General features: G+C 42.7%; 1 protein-coding gene across 1 annotated transcript in view; it reads left to right on the plus strand.

Moving 5' to 3' along the window:
• The window catches only part of FAM20A (FAM20A golgi associated secretory pathway pseudokinase), a 58,654-nt gene that overhangs the window by 1,296 nt on the left and 37,780 nt on the right, over positions 1-19,578 (plus strand). The window lies entirely within an intron of this gene.

The following is a 19,578-nucleotide window of genomic DNA, read 5'->3' on the forward strand; positions in this document are numbered from 1 at the left end:
GGAGGGGTATTAAAGGGAAGGGCATCCCTCTCAGAAAGACTTCAGAGCAAGCAGGCACCCAGCCATTGTCTCTGTTTGGTGCTTACAATCCATGAATTGAAACTTCTGGGTTTTTTTTTACATCCATGAGGTCTAGAAACTTACTCATTTTGTGCAAAAGTGAAATGCCATTTTATTTGAGGAGCCAAGAATCAAATATATTGAGAAATTTTTGAGTGGCCAGAACTTCCCTGCAAATTTGGACAAAATGGTCTTTTTATTATTGGGTACCAACCCCCTAATTGGTTATAATGTTTCACTATTTGCATTAGCAGCAAGGAAAATTCGAGCCAAAATTACGCCACCCAAGAGCTAGAAACCTGAATTCTTATTGTCTTTTATTATCTATGGACTACCGCATGTATTGTTCTAATTCTTTTACTGTTTTTTTATATCAACTGATATGATATTGATTGCATTGTAATGGCCTATGGCTGGAAACAATAAAGACTTATACTTATTTTACTTAAGAAAATAAGGAGCTTTTGCAAAGTCAGTATATTTCATGGAATTTTGTAAATATTTTAAGTTGGTTGCTTGCTGCCTTGAGAGCCCTTTTCACTTGGATTATTTATGCATTTATTTTAAAAAAATCATTTCTAGCTATAATTCTGTAGCTCAGGAGCTGGGATTCTTCAGGCTGCAGTACTATGGTCACTTAGCTTGAAAGTCAGACCCCACGTCATCTCTCATAAACATAAGAAAGTGTTTCCTATGAGTCAGCTCTTTAAGTCCATGTAGTCCGGCATTATCTACTCCTTCTTGGCAGAACCTCTCCAAGGTGACAAGAAACATCTTTCTGGGCCCTGGAACATGACCTTTTCTATATGCTCAACTTACTCTTGATTTTCTTGGCACTCAATTCACAAGCCTCATAATGGCTTTGGGCACAGTTCTTCTGCATGTCTGCCCTCCCTCTGCATTTTTCACACTTGTGGAGTCAGCACAAAAATGCGGAAATCAAGGGGGAATTAAAGCAGTACAAAGACAGAACTGATAGGGAGGGACATGCCAAAAAGCTTACATAGATTGTTCTATCTTCATAAAGACGTTCAGTTGTTTATTTTTTAAAAGTAGTGACTGCTGGAGGGGCAGAGAAAATGACCGCTAAGTAGGTCAGAATCTGCACTTACTTAGTTTATTCCATTGTCTATTCCATTGTCAATCCTGTTGAATTCAGATCGATTTGAACTCAGGTCTTCCTCCCCCCCCCATTGAAACAGGAAAGTGTTCTGCATGAGGTTAGGGTAGTTCAGAAGGGGAGGGGAGCCAAGCCTCTTTCTTTCTTTTCTTGAAGGGGGGGAGAAGAGCCAAGCAGGGAGTCTCTTTCTTTTCCTGGAGGGGGAGGGGGAGAGAGGATAGAAGAAGGCGGAGGAGGGAGAAAAAAATCCAAGACCAACAGAAGTTGAGAGAAATTAGGGGCTTCTCCTTTAAGGCAAGCTTGTCACATGATCAGCTTTGGCCAATCAGGGGTTCTCTTGTTGTTGTTGTTAGGTGCAAAGTCATGTCCGACCTATCGCGACCCCATGGACAACGATCCTCCAGGCCTTCCTGTCCTCTACCATTCCCCCAGAGTCCATTTAAGTTTGCATCTACTGCTTCAGTGACTCCATCCAGCCACCTCATTCTCTGTCATCCCCTTCTTCTTTTGTCCTCAATCACTCCCAGCATTAGGAGTCCTTCCTTCTCATGAGGTGGCCAAAGTATTTGAGTTTCATCTTCAGGATCTGGCCTTCTAAGGAGCAGTCAGGGCTGATCTCCTCTAGGGCTTACCTGTTTGTTCGCCTTGCAGTCCAGAAAAGCCCAGATTCAAAACAGTCTGCTTTCTCAATTCGATTCTAAAAATATTGAGCATTAAAAGCACTCTAAGATATTGCACAATAAAGGTTCAATAAAGGATCAATCCTTCTTGCTGCAGAAGGAAATTTTAAATAGCCCAAAATCAAAATGGAAATCGCATTCTAGACGGCAGGGACTGAATCGACCTGGTATTGGAATAAAAGCTCCGTGCAGTTTACACCTAGGTGAGATGGGAGTATCCAGATTTGGTCCCCATTCAGGCACTGCTGAAATCTTCCCCAAAACTTTACAGCAATGTGAGTTTGAGAAAATCTGGGATAACTCAGGGAAATGCACAAGTGTAGCCCAATGCTGTGAGAACACAGGGACAACCCTCTTCTCAACAGCATTGAACTTAGGATAAAAACTGATGGAGAATCTGCCTTTTAGACTGTGACAGTGATGGTGGAGTTTGGGATCATTGAGTTGTCTAGGGAAAGCAAGGCATAATTGCTAAGGTTCACAGGCAAGTCCCTGGATTGGAATGTGTCCTGATTTAGGGAAACTCAGCTCCAGGAAATAATCACCCAAATATCTATTGAGGCAAAAAATAAGGTCTACTGTAACAATGTTTACAACAAAAATAGCAACTCTTATTATCAGCCAAGATTTCATTCAAGTTCCCATCTGTAAACAATTACAAAAATGCTTACAAGGGAGCAGCATAAGAAAAGTAACTAAAAACAAACAATCATTACAATACCATAAACAAGCAAACATTATAAGAACTGCTGGTATAATCAGCAATCCATCAGAGCTGTGTCCTCTGGGAACAGAAGAAAAACAAAAACAATTACACATAACAAATTAGTCCAAAACCTGCGTGAAGGAGGATGATTTGACCGGTCCCCTAAGTCTTGAGAGGTCAAACACCAGACAAAGAAAGGAAGAAGTTCAGCAGCTGAAATGTCACTACCAAAAAGGTTTTGCCTTGCCTTTAAACATGGGAGTTCGCTGAGCAGATCCTCTGCAAAAGATCTTAATTGTTGGACAGACTCATAAGATCAAATAGTCCTTTAAAAATGTTAGACCTGCACAACGTAGGGCTTTAACAGTGCAATTTTTTGCAGGTGTATTAGTTTGTTGACATAAAATGTGCACTTTGAATTGTGCCCAGAAGTAAATAGGCAAGCTATACCATTAGTCTGTTCAGACAATACAGAGCCATCTATACATCTCCTGCAGTGAACACTGATCTAAACATACTTAATGCTGCATAATGTGAATGCGGGTTGCTGAACAAAAATTCCATAAGCTTCTTTCATGTAATAATAATTAAATAAGCTATTTAGAAACCAGACATTGTAAGCGATCCATGGGGCCACTTCCAGTTTTTTTGGGCCCTTACACACAAAAACAAGAAAGTCAGATGTAATTTGATTTTTTATTTAGTTTAAAAAATGCTTTTTAGCCCACAGCCTTGAGTTTGAGGCCAAGATAGCCCCCTGTTCATCCCGGAAACCACCCAGTTCTATCCATGAAGGGTTCATATTTCCCAATTCAACTAAGATATGTTCATAATGTTAATTCAGTCCCCTTAAGCAAGAGGCTTCTGTTTGTTTTAGGGTTCTCACTCTGGTGGGTACACAACTTTCACTAGGAAACATAGAATCATAGAATCATAGAGTTGGAAGGGGCGATACAGGCCATCTAGTCCAACCCCCTGCTCAACGTAGGATTAGCCCTAAGCATCCTAAAGCATCCAAGAAAAGTGTGTATCCAACCTTTGCTTGAAGACTTCCAGTGAGGGGGCGCTCACCACCTCCTTAGGCAGCCTATTCCACTGCTGAACTACTCTGACTGTGAAAAACTTTTTCCTGATATCTAGCCTATATCGTTGTACTTGTCGTTTAAACCCATTACTGTGTGTCCTATCCTCTGCAGCCAGCAGAAACAGCATCCTGCCCTCCTCCAAGTGACAACCTTTCAAATACTTAAAGAGGGCTATCATGTCCCCTCTCAACCTCCTTTTCTCCAGGCTGAACATTTCCAAGTCCCTCAACCTATCTTCATAGGGCTTGGTCCCTTGGCCCCAGATCATCTTCGTCGCTCTCCTCTGTACCCTTTCAATTTTATCGACGTCCTTCTTGAAGTGAGGCCTCCAGAACTGCACACAGTACTCCAGGTGTGGTCTGACCAGTGCCGTATACAATGGGACTATGACATCTTGTGATTTTGATGTGATGCCTCTGTTGATACAGCCCAAAATGGCATTTGCCTTTTTTACCGCTGCATCACTCTGCCTGCTCATGTTTAGTTTACAATCCACAAGTACCCCAAGGTCTCGTTCACACACAGTGCTACCTAGAAGCGTATTCCCATCCAGTAGGCATGCTTTTCATTTTTCTGACCCAGATGCAGAACTTTACACTTATCTTTATTAAATTGCATCTTGTTCTCATTTGCCCATTTTTCCATTATGTTCAGATCTCGTTGAACTCTGTCTCTATCTTCCGGAGTATTTGCCAGTCCTCCCAATTTGGTGTCATCTGCAAACTTGATGAGTAGTCCCTCCACCCCCTCATCTAGATCATTAATAAATATGTTAAAAAGTACCGGGCCGAGCACTGAACCCTGAGGTACCCCGCTACTCACCTCTCTCCAGTCTGATGAAACACCATTGACAACAACTCTTTGAGTGCGGTTCTCTAACCAATTCCCTATCCACCTAACTATCTGAAAATCCAGATTGCAGTCCTTCAACTTATCCATCAGAACATCATGGGGAACCTTGTCAAAAGCTTTACTAAAATCCAAGTAAATGACATCAACCAAATTTCCCCGATCCAGCAAACCTGTTACTTGGTCAAAAAAGGAAACTAGGTTGGTCTGGCAGGACCTGTTGGAGACAAATCCATGCTGACTTCCTTGGATCACCAAATTGTCCTCCAGATGTTTGCAGATCGCTCCCTTTAATATCTGCTCCATTATCTTCCCCACAACAGAGGTCAGACTCACTGGTCTGTAGTTTCCCGGGTCATCCTTCCTCCCTTTTTTGAAGATCGGAATAACGTTTGCTCTTTTCCAGTCCTCCGGGACATCTCCAGTCCTTAAAGAGGTTCCGAAGATGATGGACAAGGGCTGTGCAAGTTCTCTGGAAAGTTCTTTGAGTACTCTCGGGTGCATTTCATCTGGACCAGGGGATTTGAACTCATCCAGTGCAGCTAAATGCCTCTCGACAACCTCTCTATCCATGTTAACCTGCCACCCAGACACTATCCTTTGGCTACAGCCATCTCTACATGTGCCTAAACACTTTGACCTGTGGGAAAAAACAGATGTAAAATAGGCACTAAGCCTTTCTGCTTTCTCTGCATCTTTCGTTAGAGTTTGTCCATCCGCACCCAACAGTGGGCCTATTGCCTCCTTTACTTTACGTTTGCTCCTCACATAACCGAAAAATCTTTTCTTGTTACAATGGGCTTCCCTGGCCAATCTTAGCTCACTCTCAGCTTTGGCCTTTCTGATGATTGATCTACAGTGCCTAGTAACCTGTAGGTACTCTTCTTTAGAGCTCTGTCCTTCCCTCCATTTCCTGAACATTTTCCTTTTCTTTCTTAGTTCCTCTTGAAGTTCTCTGTTCATCCAAATAGGCTTCTTAGAGCTCCTGCAGTGTTTTCGTATTTCTGGAATAGTCATTGATTGAGCATGCAATAGCTCTTGTTTGAGTAGTGCCCACCCTTCACATGCTCCCTTCCCTTCCAGCATTCTCGTCCATGGTATGACACTCATCATGTCTCTGATTTTATTAAAGTTTGCCCTACGAAAATCCAACATCCGCGTCTGGCTACAAGCTTCCTTGGCTCCCCATCTCAAAAGGAATTCTATGAGAAACTGCAGACTTCAAAATGTTACTGATATGAATTAAACAGTTTGATGATGATGTCATCCGTTCAGTCGTGTCCGACCCTCGGCGATTCTATAGGAAAGTCTTCACCATGCGCCCCTGTCTCTGACTGCTTCTTTTAGTTGGCTCATGGTCATCCCTGTATTGGCTTTGATCGTGTCGAGCCAGCGGGTCCTTTGGTGACCACGTTTCCTTTTGCCACTGACCATGCCAAGCATTAATGATTTTTCTAGCATGTTTGATCGCATGATGTGTCCAAAGTAAGTCAGCTTTAGCCGTAATATCTTCCCTTCTAATGACATAGTTGGTTTGCTCCTCTCTAAAACTATCTTGGTGGTAACTTTGGCTGTCCATGGTATTCGCAGCATTCGTCTCCAACATCATAATTCGAAAGCATCTATTCTCCTCCTGACTTCCTTCTTCAGGGTCCAGCTTTTGCATCCATAGGTTGTTATGGGGAAGTCAACAGCGTTGACTAGCTGGCATGCCTAACATTGTGTTCTGGCCCAGTGTTATTTCCCGTTTGATTTCATGGCTGTATCCACCACTTTGATTGATCATAGAGCCAAGAAACTTGAAATTATCAATACATTTGATGTTCTTGTTGTCAATCGTGACTTTGGTGCTACTGCCAGTAGTTGTCATAATCTTGGTCTTTTTGATATTTAGGTATAGTTCCGTCTTTTCACTTTCTTCTTTTAGTCTCTTTATCAGGATCTTCAGATCACACTCCAATTCAGAAAGGAGTGTTGTATCATCTGCATAGCGGAGATTATTGATGTACGACCTCCAATTTTGACTCCAATAGTAGATTATGCCAGATTAAGCTTCTGCATAAAGGTTAAAAAGAAAGGGTGATAAGATACACCCCTGTCTCACTCCTTGGCTGACCTTGAATGAATCAGTGTCTCCATATATTGTTTGTACTGTGGCCTCCTGGTCGGTGTACAATGAACTGATGAGGTGGGTTAAGTGGGATGACCCTCCCAATTCATGTAAGACATCCCTTCTTGTGTTCAACACAGTCAAGGGCTTTAGCATAATCAATAAAGCATAGATAAATGGCCTTTTGATATTCATGTGTTTTTTCAAGAATCCAGTGCAAATTTGCAATGTGTTCTCGGGTGTCACAACCATGTTGAAAACCAGCCTGGACATCTGGTAGCTGAGTATCAATGGTTGATTTGAGACAGTTCTGGATGATCTTTTACTTGCGTGGGAGATCAGGGCTATAGTTCGATAGTTTGAGCAGATGCAAGCATCACCTTTCTTTAGTAACAGGATAAAAACGGACCTTTTCCAGCCTATTGGCCATGTGCCAGTTTCCCAGACTTTTTGGCATAATGCTGTGATTGCTGCTGGTGGAACAGATCTGAGTAGTTCCACTGGAATGTTATCTATGACAGGAGCCTTATTTTTGGGGAGCTGTTTCAGAGCCCAGGTCACTTCTTCTTCTAGTATAGGTGGTTCCAATTCTTGTCGGGTGTTTTTGGCTGGTGACTGAGGCACCTTGGTGTTTGCATATAATTCTTCTGCTTGTTGCCATCGATCCTTGATGTTGGCTTGGTCGACAGTTTATTGAAAGGCAATATACTGTGCAATATACTACAAACGCAAATTGCAAACTGGAATAGATGGATGAAAGGTATGGATACAGAATCAGCAGTAAGATGCAGATGGTTGCAAGAAATAATACAAGCAGACAAATAAGCAGTGCTGCAGCATGAGGTTGGGCCTGCCAGTGGGACCCCAGTGGGACTCCTGCAGGCGGATCTGGCAACCCTACCCTCATCTGAGGCAATGCTACCCGCATCTGAGGTCTTCATACCTTTTATTTGATCAGGGGTGTTACTAGGTTGGTTCTTAGTAACCTAGGTGTGAACATGTGCTTTCCCCTCCTTTATTGTTTATTTTGGCACCTAAGGGAACAAATATTCTGCCCCCCCCCCCATAACATCTTTCCAGTATCCCAAAACAGTTCCAGACCTGAGACTGGTCTTCTTATTCATTATAGTTGTGGGCTTCAGGCTTGGACAGCAATCAGCAGTGCATTCTGGAGCTTTCTAATGTTTCTGGCTGAGGTTCAAGGAAAGGTACTGTTGAATTACACAATTGTGTGTGCTAACCGTCAAGGGGGGGGAGATCTTTTCCTCTTATATGTAAAACCTGATCCTATACAACCTGCTTCTCATGGCATTTCAGCAGTTATTTATCTTAGTTGGCAAAGTTAATATCTCAGTCAACAAACCAGTTTCTGGGCTACTTCATCTGAATCTTCCCTTGGTGTAGTAGTTAAGAGCGGCAGCTTCTAATATGGCAATCTGGGTTTGATTCCCCAATCCTCCACATCCAGCCAGCTGGGAGACTTTCAGTTAGTTACTGTTCTCTGAGAGCTGTTCTCAAAGAACAGTCCTGTCACCGCTCTCTCAGGCTTACGTGTCTGTTGTGGGGAGAGGGAGGAGAGGAGATTGTAACCTGCTTTGAGATGCCTTCTGGTAGAGAAAATCAGGGTATAAAAACCAACTCTTTGGGGGAAGTCACAGACAAAAAAAATGATAAAATAGCCAGCAATCCATGTTTTTCTTTACCCCCTTCTCTTTGGGGAGGGATCTTCTGTTGTAAAAAAACAATAATTTGAACAAGCTTGAATTTTTTTAGGGAAACTTGTCCCCCTTAACAAAAGTTTTTTTAGGGAAACTTGTCCTCCTTATCTCAAAACTACAGCAAAGATGGAGGCTCTAGCTAGGCCAATTCAGGGTCAAACACATACCAGATTAACAATAGATACAAGGTGTTTACCACTGAAAACTTTAGTGACAAAGTTCTGAACAGGGAAAACAGTTTTTTTAAAAATGCACAGTACAAACAGTTCTAACAGTTTTGACATGCTGTGCAGAGCAAGTAATGGTCTGGCCAAGTACTGGTATCAGATTTCAGCAACCTTTGCAGTTCTTTTAAATAACCAAAAACCCAAAGAGGACACAAGGTACGAAGTCATTTCAACCTGAGGTTCAGGATTCCAAAGGCCAGACAAGTATAATAGTATGGTCCAAGAAGTTGCTTCCACACCCCCATACTGTATCTTGAGAGGTTTTATAGTTAAACACTAGCTGCTCAGACTCAATCCTGCAACAATTCATCATCACTTGCATCAGGCAGCTGACATCCAGGCATAAGTGCTTCTCCTTTTAGAAGAAGAGTTGGTTCTTATATGCCATTTTTCTCTACCAGAAGGAATCAAACCCAGCTCCCCAGATTAGAAGTCAGTGCTCCTAACCACTATGCTAAGCTCTCTTTCCACACAGTAAGACTCAGGCCAGTTGGCAAGGGCTTCTGTAAGCCTTCCTTTCTGGTCACCTGAGGAAGATTCTTCCTTGCTGCAAGTGGCCAGGCAAGGTGATTAACTATAAAATATAATGCAGTAAAGAGAGACAGTTAACCTTAGGATTTGTGAAGTGCACTGAAGAATTATAATGATATCAAGGATTATTTGAGTATCCATTTGTATATTTTGATTTAGAACCAAATTCATACTACTTGGGTAGACTGCTTTGAGGAGGTCCTGCTCCCAGATCTCATGCATTCCTTGACCAACAACTCAATTAACTGATAAACAGAATGATTCAAACAGCTTTTTACACCTAAGTCTCATCCACCTGTAACTTGGGAAGACAGTCTTGCTGACTGTTTTGATCATGGAAGTTTGTAAGAACTGCAGCTGCAGGCTTTTAAAATGCACACTGGGCAGAAATTTAATGAGGGGCAACTGGAAGCTGTGTTGGGGAAGAGAGTCCTTTCTAAATGCAGCCACAGAGCTTGTTCGGCAACTTACCTGCACTCTTGAAACCTACCAAGGTCACCTTAATTGCAGGAAAAGTCAAGATGAAAGCCATGGCATGGGAGTCAAAACATTTTTATCACTAACCTGCCACAGTATCTATTTTGTCCTCAGGTTCTAGTAAGTACAGCTGACGTGTCACACACAAATGCACAAAAACCAGAGCAGATGAAAAATGCAGTCCGCAGGTGAATGAGAGCTTGTGACCTTGCTCTGGTTCAGTGGGATTATGCGTATTTCTATTTAACGCACTGAGATGTGACCAGAGAGAGAAAGAAGCCTGTCCATTATTAAACAGGGCTAGGGCCTGAAATGGTTGAAGGACATCTAGAGAAAGCCTAGTCTTCAATGTAGCCTCCACCAGCCTGGGGCTGTCCCAGGTCTGGTCCAACTCAGGCTTTCATTTGCCCTATGGCAAGGGAACGTGGATAAAACCACTTTCCCTTTTTTGCCCCGGATGATAACAGTCCTACGTTGGACCATGGCTATCCAGAAGGGAAGAGTTGGGTGTTCCAGAAGGGACAAAAAAAATCCCCAGGCAGTTCTGCTGCGCTGCATGGTGGAGCCATCTGGGGCATTGTTTGTTTAAGAATGTGGTATTGTATTGGTACACACTACCACGTTCTTTAACAAAAAAAATGTAGCAAAACCTTGCTGCCTTGTGGGAGTGGACAAGGCGCAACAGGTCAAGTGCTCTCCCATGCAGGAGTGGGAAGAAGTGGGGCAACCTGCCCAGGCAACCTGCCTTGGCTCAAACTCCAGGAGGCTGGCCAGCATGGAGCCTCCCATGCAGTAAAGATCCTGGAAAATCAGGAGAAGATCTAGGCAGAACGTTTTTGAAAGGTTTATATCTTGTACTTTCAGGAGGCATGTTACTTCTGAGGAGGTGTTTATGGGACTACCTGCTGTCACAAGAATCTCTCTACCAAATAAGATTTTCTTCTGAGACCCTTCACTGTATATTCCAGTTCACAAGAATTAGAATCAATTAAAAAAACCAAAACCCATATCTAAATCATCAAAATGTCATAAAATCATGAAGGACTATTAATATCAGCAATAAAATAATAAATTCAGCAGCAATATCTACCCCCCCCCCCAACCCTAAGACCAATAACATCAGAAAGATGAAATATCAGGAATATATAAAATATTACTGGATAGAGCCAATCTCACTAACCATTAAGAAGATATGGGAATCAGAACTTCATATGAATTATTAAACAAGAGGAATGGTAAAAAAAAAAATTCAGCAAGTTCCCTTTAAATCCATATCTAGAAGTGTTCAAGAACACAGTATAAAAGTTAAACAGAAATGCTATTATACTTCAATGAGACTATCATTCATGAGATGAACAACTGTTGGAGAGGGTATGGCTGGAGACTTATATCCATATTGGTGGGAACATCATACCCTATAGTAGTCCAAAAGAGTGATGGACATTAACTTATAAGGAAAATGATATAGAGCTTTGAAACCTCCTTGGAAGCCACTCTCTGATATGAAAAAACCTTCTCTTAATCTCTAATTCACTGGAAAACTATATTGGACACTGAGAATAAATACTGGGGGCCTTTACGCACGGGGATCTTTGTTGCAAATTGTTTGCGGAATGAAAAATCGCCATTTAAAATAGTGGAATTCATCGTTATTCATACCTGCCTTTGTAGTGGAATCAGTTGCGTTTTTTAGCGTTTCCCACAGGCTTCCGGTCTCGGCAGAAATCGCTAGAAAGGAAGCGCTATTGCCAAGCTCGTCCCGCCCCTGGCCGTCAAGCAGCCAATGGGCAGCCGTTAGCATGCTCCCAAACAGCCCCTTTCCCTTTAAGAAAGGTTTAAAAAAAAAAAAAAAACAGACCCATAGCAACGAATCTAGGTAGATTCGTTGCAACGGAGAGACCCATCCAGCTGCCTAATGTGAGCTGTCGTTTGATTGTATGATCATTGGCACGCTGCCTCGAGTGATAAAAAAAAAAATCCCCCCCCCCTCTCACGGGCCCGATTTTCGGCTGAATTAATGTGTAAAAAATAAAGGGACTTTATTTCAGCAAACGGGCTTTTATGTGGTTTGTGCTTAGTGACTAAAGGTGAAGGACTGAAGCCAGGGAAGCCTCTAAACAGAAAGAGGCTCGCTGGTGCGTTTATCCCCGCTCGCTCGGAGAAAAAAAATGGCGATCGCTTCGCCGGAAGTTTGGAGGACAGGCTCAGGAGGAGGGACTTTGAAGAACCCGCAACAATGGTAACGCACAGGTCTTTAGCGCTAGTGTTGCAGATTGGTTGCAGGAGTGTATCGCTATCCGGAGGGTGAATCCACTTTTCTGGATTCCCCTAAAAGCGCTACAACGAAGCGCTTTTTGCTGATTGGTTTCAGGAGTGTTGCAGATTGTCTGCGACGTCGTGCGTTAAGGCAAATTAGTAGCGTTTTCAATTAGCAACCATTGTGCTATTTTGAAGCCGTGCGAAATGGCCTTGGGTCTGTGTTGGAATATGCAAGATCTGTAGTGTGTATGACTAAATGGAATATGAAGAGCATCCTGCAGGGGGCATCGGAAAAGTGTAGCATATTTAGAATAGGAACTTCCTGGTATTTTTTCAAATTATTTCCTCCTGATTGGCTCTTTGGAGACTTCCTGCTCTTTTGAGCAGACTTCCTCCCTGCTTGTCTCCAGAATGAACAAAACAAACAATCTGTTAGGACTAATTCTCTCTCCTCTCCATACAAAGTTGCTTCTCTGTTCTCAATAAAACTATTTTATTAATTTAAGCAATCTGGTGCTTCACCCCTCTTCGCATAGTAAACTTTGGCAACAGTCTCTGCCGGGACACAAATTAAGCACTGGTTGACAGTGGTGCTACTGAGATGTACAGAAAGTCTTCATCCAGTTGCTTCTAAGAAATCCAAAACTAAACCTTCAGGGCTCAAAATGTATCTCAGTTGGCTTTCAAAAACAACAGTCACATACAGAGAAAAAAAGAAAGCATACTGGAAAAGACTTAAGGTATTTAATACCAAGAACAACTGTGAACATTTTTGTGAGAAAAGAAACCATAAGCAGGAAGAGGTAAGGCAAAGAGTGAAAACAGAGAAACTGAACTGAATGAATTTAGGAGAGTAAATATCTTAGACAACACTGATTAATCATAAGGCCATCTAGTCCAACCCCGTGCTCAATGCAGGATCAGCCTAAAGCATTCATAATAAGTATTTGTCCAGCCACTGCTTAAAGGCTTCCAGGGAGGGGGAGCTCACCACCTCCCTAGGCAACCAATTCCAATGCTGAACTACTATGACTTTGAAAAAAAAATTCCTGGCGTCTAGCTGGTGCCATTCTACATGTAGTTAAACCCATTACTACAGATAGTATCCTCTGCTGCCAACAGGAACCATTAGGCTTGTGGTACTAAGAAGCACCCAGCTAGTGAGCAGAGATTGTTTGTGAGTGATAGATTATACTCCCTGGGCCTGGAAGCTTGTTTTCTTCTTCCCAGGCTAATTGGGTTAAATCAGGCTTGTAGGAATGAGCACTACTTAGTTCCAATTAATAAATTATTTTTTAAAGCTGTGTGAAAAGAGGGGATCAGCGCTCTTTAACTAGAAACTGATGGGAAAGCATCCACTGCCAGAAAAAAAAACAGCAGTGTGACTGGAAGAGGGTTCCGTGCCAGAGACAGCACATACAAAACAGGAGCGTATTTTTAGACCAGCGGAAGTCTTTTGGTTGCTTGATACAGGACTGGCTTTGGCTCAAGGCTCTCTCCAGAATCCTGATTTCTTCACCAACTATTTGTACACTGCTAGGGAATCTGTTTTATACTTAGCTCCCGTGCCACTAAAGGCCATCTGACCTTGGGCAGCTGTCGGACTTATATCAGATACATTTTTTCCTATTAAAAATGTACTCCCTAGCTCAAGATTGCCATCTTTTCCGCTAACAGAAACTCAGTGACCCAAACAGGTGCCTGGCAGGGCAGCAAACTGATGAGTGCAATTTTCTCTAGCAGAGGGATACAATGAGGAGGCAAGATGTTCATACTGCATTTTTCTTTGATATGTATAGCAGGTAGGGACTTTTAGCCATGAAAAACATTTCTGACCAAGCTAGCCATATTCATTACCAAAAATAAGTAGGGAACATGCTGGTCTAAAATGTTCTGTCCCGTTCAGCTTTTTGTGACGTGAAGGTAAATGCCATCATCTGGTATTTGCAGCAGGTCAAACGGATATTAAGGGGACAGCTGCAGGAACAATTTAAAAGATAGCCACCATAACTGGATCTTCTTAGGTAAATGTTTCCTAGCATAGAGAGATGGTGGCATCATGTTTGTCTTGTGCAGGCCACATGTGTTTGGGACTCCTGCCAAAAACAAAGAAGTTGGCAATCTCATATAGCTTCCTTAACAATTTAATACCAGACTGTTCAGAAAACAAATCCTACAAATACTTAAATGAAGCAAAAGGAACAAGGCATAACGAATTAACAAATATAGTAGGTTATTATCTCTTATGAACTTCAGGTTGGATCCAAAAGTATTCTTCCTCTGGCATCATGGTACTTTGCCCAGGCAAAGCCATGGCTTTGCGTTGCATCTTGTTCTTTTGGGGAAATATTTATTACTAGAATTAATATTTATTATTATCCAGCCACCTTGGAATGGAATATATGGATCTCCTAAACCCAAGGACTATTCAGAAATCTCTAATAAGGCTGCACTAACACAAAATTTGTCTCTCTGCCTGAGTGCAAAAATGAAAGTATTGAACACAGGATAGCAAGGATGTTTTCTTTCTGTACCAGTTGACTTAATGGACAAGTTGACATTTGTCTTCCATTTCCTCCCCCCCCCCCACACTTTCTGAGTAAGGAGGCAAAGATGGAATGTTAGCCCAGAATTTGGGATGTGTTGCTTAGTAACTGTAATGGGTCCCGGTTCAATTTTGTGTCTGCAATAATGATTCCAAAACAGGGTGAGGATAGGCCTCATCAGTGTGTTACAGAAAAACGGCAGCTGGATCTCCAGAATATTATGCCTTTAGGTATTGGTTATTTGTTTTGAATTATGAAGAGATCATTAATACAAGTGTATATATGCTTAACTCAAGAGGAAAACAAATAGTGCAACCAGGATTAATTTGATTTTTAATGTGTTGTTTGCCCAAATTAAAGCATTACTAATGCTTGTTATCCAGATCAGTCCTCCAACGGAAGATTTTTCTGCTGCTGTTAAACTAATGTTTTCTTCTTTGGTTCATGTAGTCTGGGAGCTTGCTGACTGTTCATTTTGCTGTACAATTGATCACATGAAACGGTCTTTACCCGAGTCAGATCACGGGTTGATCACAGTCAGTACTGTTTGCGCTGACCAGCAGCTGTTTCAAGTGGTATCATGCAGCAGGAGTCTTTCATACCACCTTATTCTTTGAAGAAAAACAAAACTCTAGAGATGGTGGGGACTGAATCCAGGTTGAGACCTTCACCACTGAACTGCTGCACCATTTAATCTACAGCCAACAATAGAACGTCTACATTGTGTTTTGGGGGCACGGGGTTTATGACCCGAGGGCTTGCTCTGGAGTGTAAGGGGATGGTCCCGACAGAGGTTGACAATATGTAAAAGGGTAATGTGGACTTTTTCAGAGCAAATAGCTCAATATCACATTTAGGATTGGAAAAGTCCTGGAGATTTTGGAGTAGAGCCTGTGGAGGGTAGAGTTTGAGGAGGGGCCTCAGCATAGAATCCACCAAAACTGCCATTTTTTCCCCCAGGGGAACTGACTTTTATCTTCTGGAGATCAGATGCACTTCGGGAGGGGGGGGGGGGGGAGAGTCTCCAGGATTTTCTTGAAGGCTAGCAGCCTAGCCATATTACAGAGATATGGTGTTGTTGTACAGAAATTTCATTTACTCCCTGGTTATATGGTCACATGCTCTGGAACATGCTGGCAAAACTACTATGAGGTTCTTTGAAATGAAATATAAGATACCTTCTTTTATGGTTTCGTCTTTTTATTTGCTCTGTTTTCTACCTTAATCATAGAGTTGGAAGGGGTCATAGGGGCCACCCAGTCCAACCCCCTGCTCAACGCAGGATCAGCCTAAAGCATCATGGCAAGTGTCTATCCAGCTGCTTCTTAAAGACTGCCTGTGTGGGGGAGCTCAGGACCCACTTAGGCAGCTGAGTCCACTGCTGAACTACTCTGGTAATCTACTGATAACTGGCCATTAGAAGGAGAGAACTGGCTTTATTTTTCGTTTGGATGTTCAAATCTTATTATTTTGCCTGGCAAGACTCAGAGGACTGTAAATGAGGATGACATGAAAATTGTGTCTTTGGTTTGAGGGTTGAAGCAAACAAAAAGGCACCATGTAATTTAGGCCACTTTAGTTTGTCAATACCCTCCTGCCTATTTGGTAAATGGAGTTAGAGTTTCATCAGTGCAGGACCATTGGGTTTTTGTGAATCTCATGGCTAAGGAACCATCAAGCCAAAGCCACAAAATAAAAATAAACTGAGGATTTCAGCAGAATCGTTAACAATGCATTGCTCTACACGTGCATTGTTTTAAAAGACAGACGAGATCATACCAAATAAATTGCTGAGAAACTGGGACAGACCCCCAGTGATTAGAGGAAAGAAAGACAGAAATCCTAAACTGGTCTGAGAAATAAATTCCATTTTATTTACTGGGGCTTACGCCTAAGGAAGTGATTTTAGGACTGAAGGCCAATCTCTCTCTCTCTCTCTCTGTTTCTTACTTTTTGTTATTTTTTTTTTGTTGCTAGTTGAATCCAGGGATTCCCAGCCAAGGGTCTGCGGAAGCTCTGGAGGGTGTCCATGGTCTTTCCCATCCTGCATTAATGGACTTGGCCTTGCCTTTTATCCCCCCTCCCCTCGATTTTGCATGCACCCTAACCTTGAGGCTAATAAAGTTATGGCATCCATTAGGTGCACGGACCCTGAAGGGAGGGAATGGGGGGGGGGGGTCCTGGGCTGTCTTCTCAGCTCCTACTCTTCTTTCCAGCTTACATAAGGCAAAGCTGCCATAGTAAAAGTGGTGAGTGGGAACAAAGGGAAAGTGAATGTTGCAAGTAGTTATGTCACTTCCAGGGGTGTAGCAGGGGGTGTGGCCAGTTGACATCACGTCTGGTGCTCCCTGAAGTGAAAAATTATTTCAGCGGATCTTCCACAGTTTGGTGTAGCAGTTATGAGTGCAGACTTCTAATCTGGCATGCCAGGTTCAATTCTGCACCCCCCCCCCACATGCAACCAGCTGGGTGACCTTGGGCTCGCCACAGCACTGATAAAGCTGTTCTGACCAAGCAGTGATATCAGGGCTCTCTCAGCCTCACCTACTTAACAGGGTGTCTGTTGTAGGGAGAGGAAAGGGAAGGCGACTGTAAGCCGCTTTGAGCCTCCTTCGGGTAGAGAAAAGCCACATATAAGAACCAACTCTTCTTCTGTGGGATAAGGACAGAGGTTTAGTTTGTTCCTCTCAAAACATTTTCTTAACCTCAAATACCCCACTAGAGCTACTATTTGTGCCGTTGTGAGGAACTTACAGGCAATCTGATGTTCCTCCACTGAGGTAAACAGAAGCTCCAAGGTGCCATCTTATTGGCTGAATGGTGGAAGGGAAAAGGTTAATCCCATCCTGTTTCTAATCCTACCTTAGTTCCAAACCAAATTGCCCTGAGCAGCTTCAGTTTGCCAGTAAAAATGCTTAGGTGATCCATTCACAACTCAACCAGCTCTCATCTAGTTCAGGGGTAGTCAACCTGTGGTCCTGCAAATGCTGGCAGGGGCTCATGGGAATTGTAGTCCATGGACATCTGGAGGACCACAGGTTGACTACCCCTGAATAGTTGGCATGGTTACCCCATAGCCAGCCTCCCACATATCTTCCAAATAAGAATTCTGGGTGAGTTTGAGCATTTTCCCTTTTTACAGTTGACAGGTTAATCACCGTGCTAAACACACAACAGCACAGAGTGTTTCTGTGGAGTAATTATCTTGCAGTTCCTCATTACAGAGAGTTCCTGCATAACATCAATAGCCTGTGGTCCTGAAATCATTGTGAAACAATGATCACATGCTCAAGTTCAACAATTATACTACTGAGTGACCTTAGAGTAGACATGTACTATGTACAAGGCACAATCCAACTAATATTGCGTTCAGAATCCAATGTATGCGTGTATGAGGACTGAATTGGAGTCTGCAATATGTAACACGAGTTCCAGGCTGAACGCTGGACTTAGCTCATAGCAAACTGGATAAAGGTCTAGATTCCGTAGATCTTGCTCCCACAAGCGCACACTAGACTCTCCTGTCATTTCTGTTTATTCCGACCTTCTTCCAAGCAGTGCAAAGGAATGGTTAGCAGCATCCTTCCTGCCTCATAGCTCACAAATTCCCCTGCCACTCCATCAGCTGTTGTGACCCTCCTCCCCCAGAAGCTGGCTGCTGCTTTTAAGCCTTGCCTTAACAAGCACCTTGACTTAGCTGACCTGCTTTTACAGCCAAGGGCCTTAGCCCTCACTGGCTCTACTTGGAGCCTGCCTAGCCTTTCCTGAGTAGGCTTCTCAGAGATGGGCTGTTCCCAGCAGCGCCTCAGGCCTTTCCTCATAAGGTGTCCCTTCTGGCTTCTGGTCTCATCAACCTGTCCCTCTCACATTATGTTTTTTTATGGTTTGGAAAAACCCAGTGCCTCATGATTTTTCAGTGACTCCTGAAACTCACCAAGTGTCTTTATCATTTGAATTCTCTGATCTTAAAAGACGGAAGAGTCTGCTTGCCACAAAAGCCAGTTTCATATTTTTTGTTGTGTGATTTTTTTCCCTCTAGCATTTGTTTATCTAGTATATGTTGGATTTCTTCATCCTGCTGAGTTTATAGCTGGCAAAGCTTCTAGTGAGCAAGCAGAATATGCATTTTTTTTTCTGCAGGAACCAAACGAAAAAGCAATTCAAAGGCTGGCGAACCTCCAGCCCATTAATCTTGAGCATGTTGACCTGGGTCATAAAGTAGGCAGGCAGAGCTGATGGAAAGTATTAGCAGTTAGTAATCATGATTGTTAAAGAAATACTGAAAAAGCCATCTTTCAGCAATGAATTCTTCCGTTTTTCATTTTTGATGAGGTGCATGACTTTGATGGAATCCAATCTGACCCAAAATGAAAAAGGCCTGCTCAAGGGCCTTTATGGTCTGAGTCTGGGTCTCCAGACCTAAGAAACTAGTTCCTAAGGTTTCTAAGAAACTACCATGGCCCTGAGGGAGCAGATCATGCATTCCCTGACACTTCACTTGGTGCACAGAAAGGACCAGGGTCAGCCTCTGGCAACTCCAGTTAAAAGAATCAGGTAATGCTAAAGAATCAGTAATGCTAAAGACTTCAGTCTCAGACCATTGGCACAGTACAGACATGCTTCTTTTTTCTTTGGGTTTGAATTCCTATGGGATGATTTGATTTTGTTCCAGTCATTCTGCAGTAGAGCTTTTCATTCAGTTTTTTTATTTTCTAGCCACGATGTAACCCACAGCATGCATTCCTGATTTGCTTCAGAAAAGTAGGAAGCCTCCTGTCATGCTTTTCCTTTTCCTCCCCCCCCCCCACACCCTATGTCAATTAATGTTGCTGATTACTTACAATGCCGTAACCATGCCATTTCAGGTCCCTCAGCTCCACCTTTTTTCGTCATTCCTGACACACTTTCAGCCAGGCCTACCTAAATTTCCCCTCCCCCATTCACAAAGTGACCAAATTGTGGGCAATTAAAAAAATTAATCTATATTGTGTTACAATGCTATTTAGAACCTGTGTTAAAATGTATTGCCTGAACAGGCAGCATGGATCTGCATGCCTGTCCAGGTGAGGGCACCATTTTGAAAGTGGAAACCTAGTAGTAGTGAGGGACGATTATTTGAAACAATGCATCATTATAGGATGGGCTGTCTTGGCAGTCATATGTGCAAAAAGGATTTAGGAGTCTTAGTAGAACATGAGTCAGCACTGTGA

Source organism: Paroedura picta, chromosome 3, assembly GCF_049243985.1.
Source record: "Paroedura picta isolate Pp20150507F chromosome 3, Ppicta_v3.0, whole genome shotgun sequence".
Taxonomy (NCBI): domain Eukaryota; kingdom Metazoa; phylum Chordata; class Lepidosauria; order Squamata; family Gekkonidae; genus Paroedura; species Paroedura picta.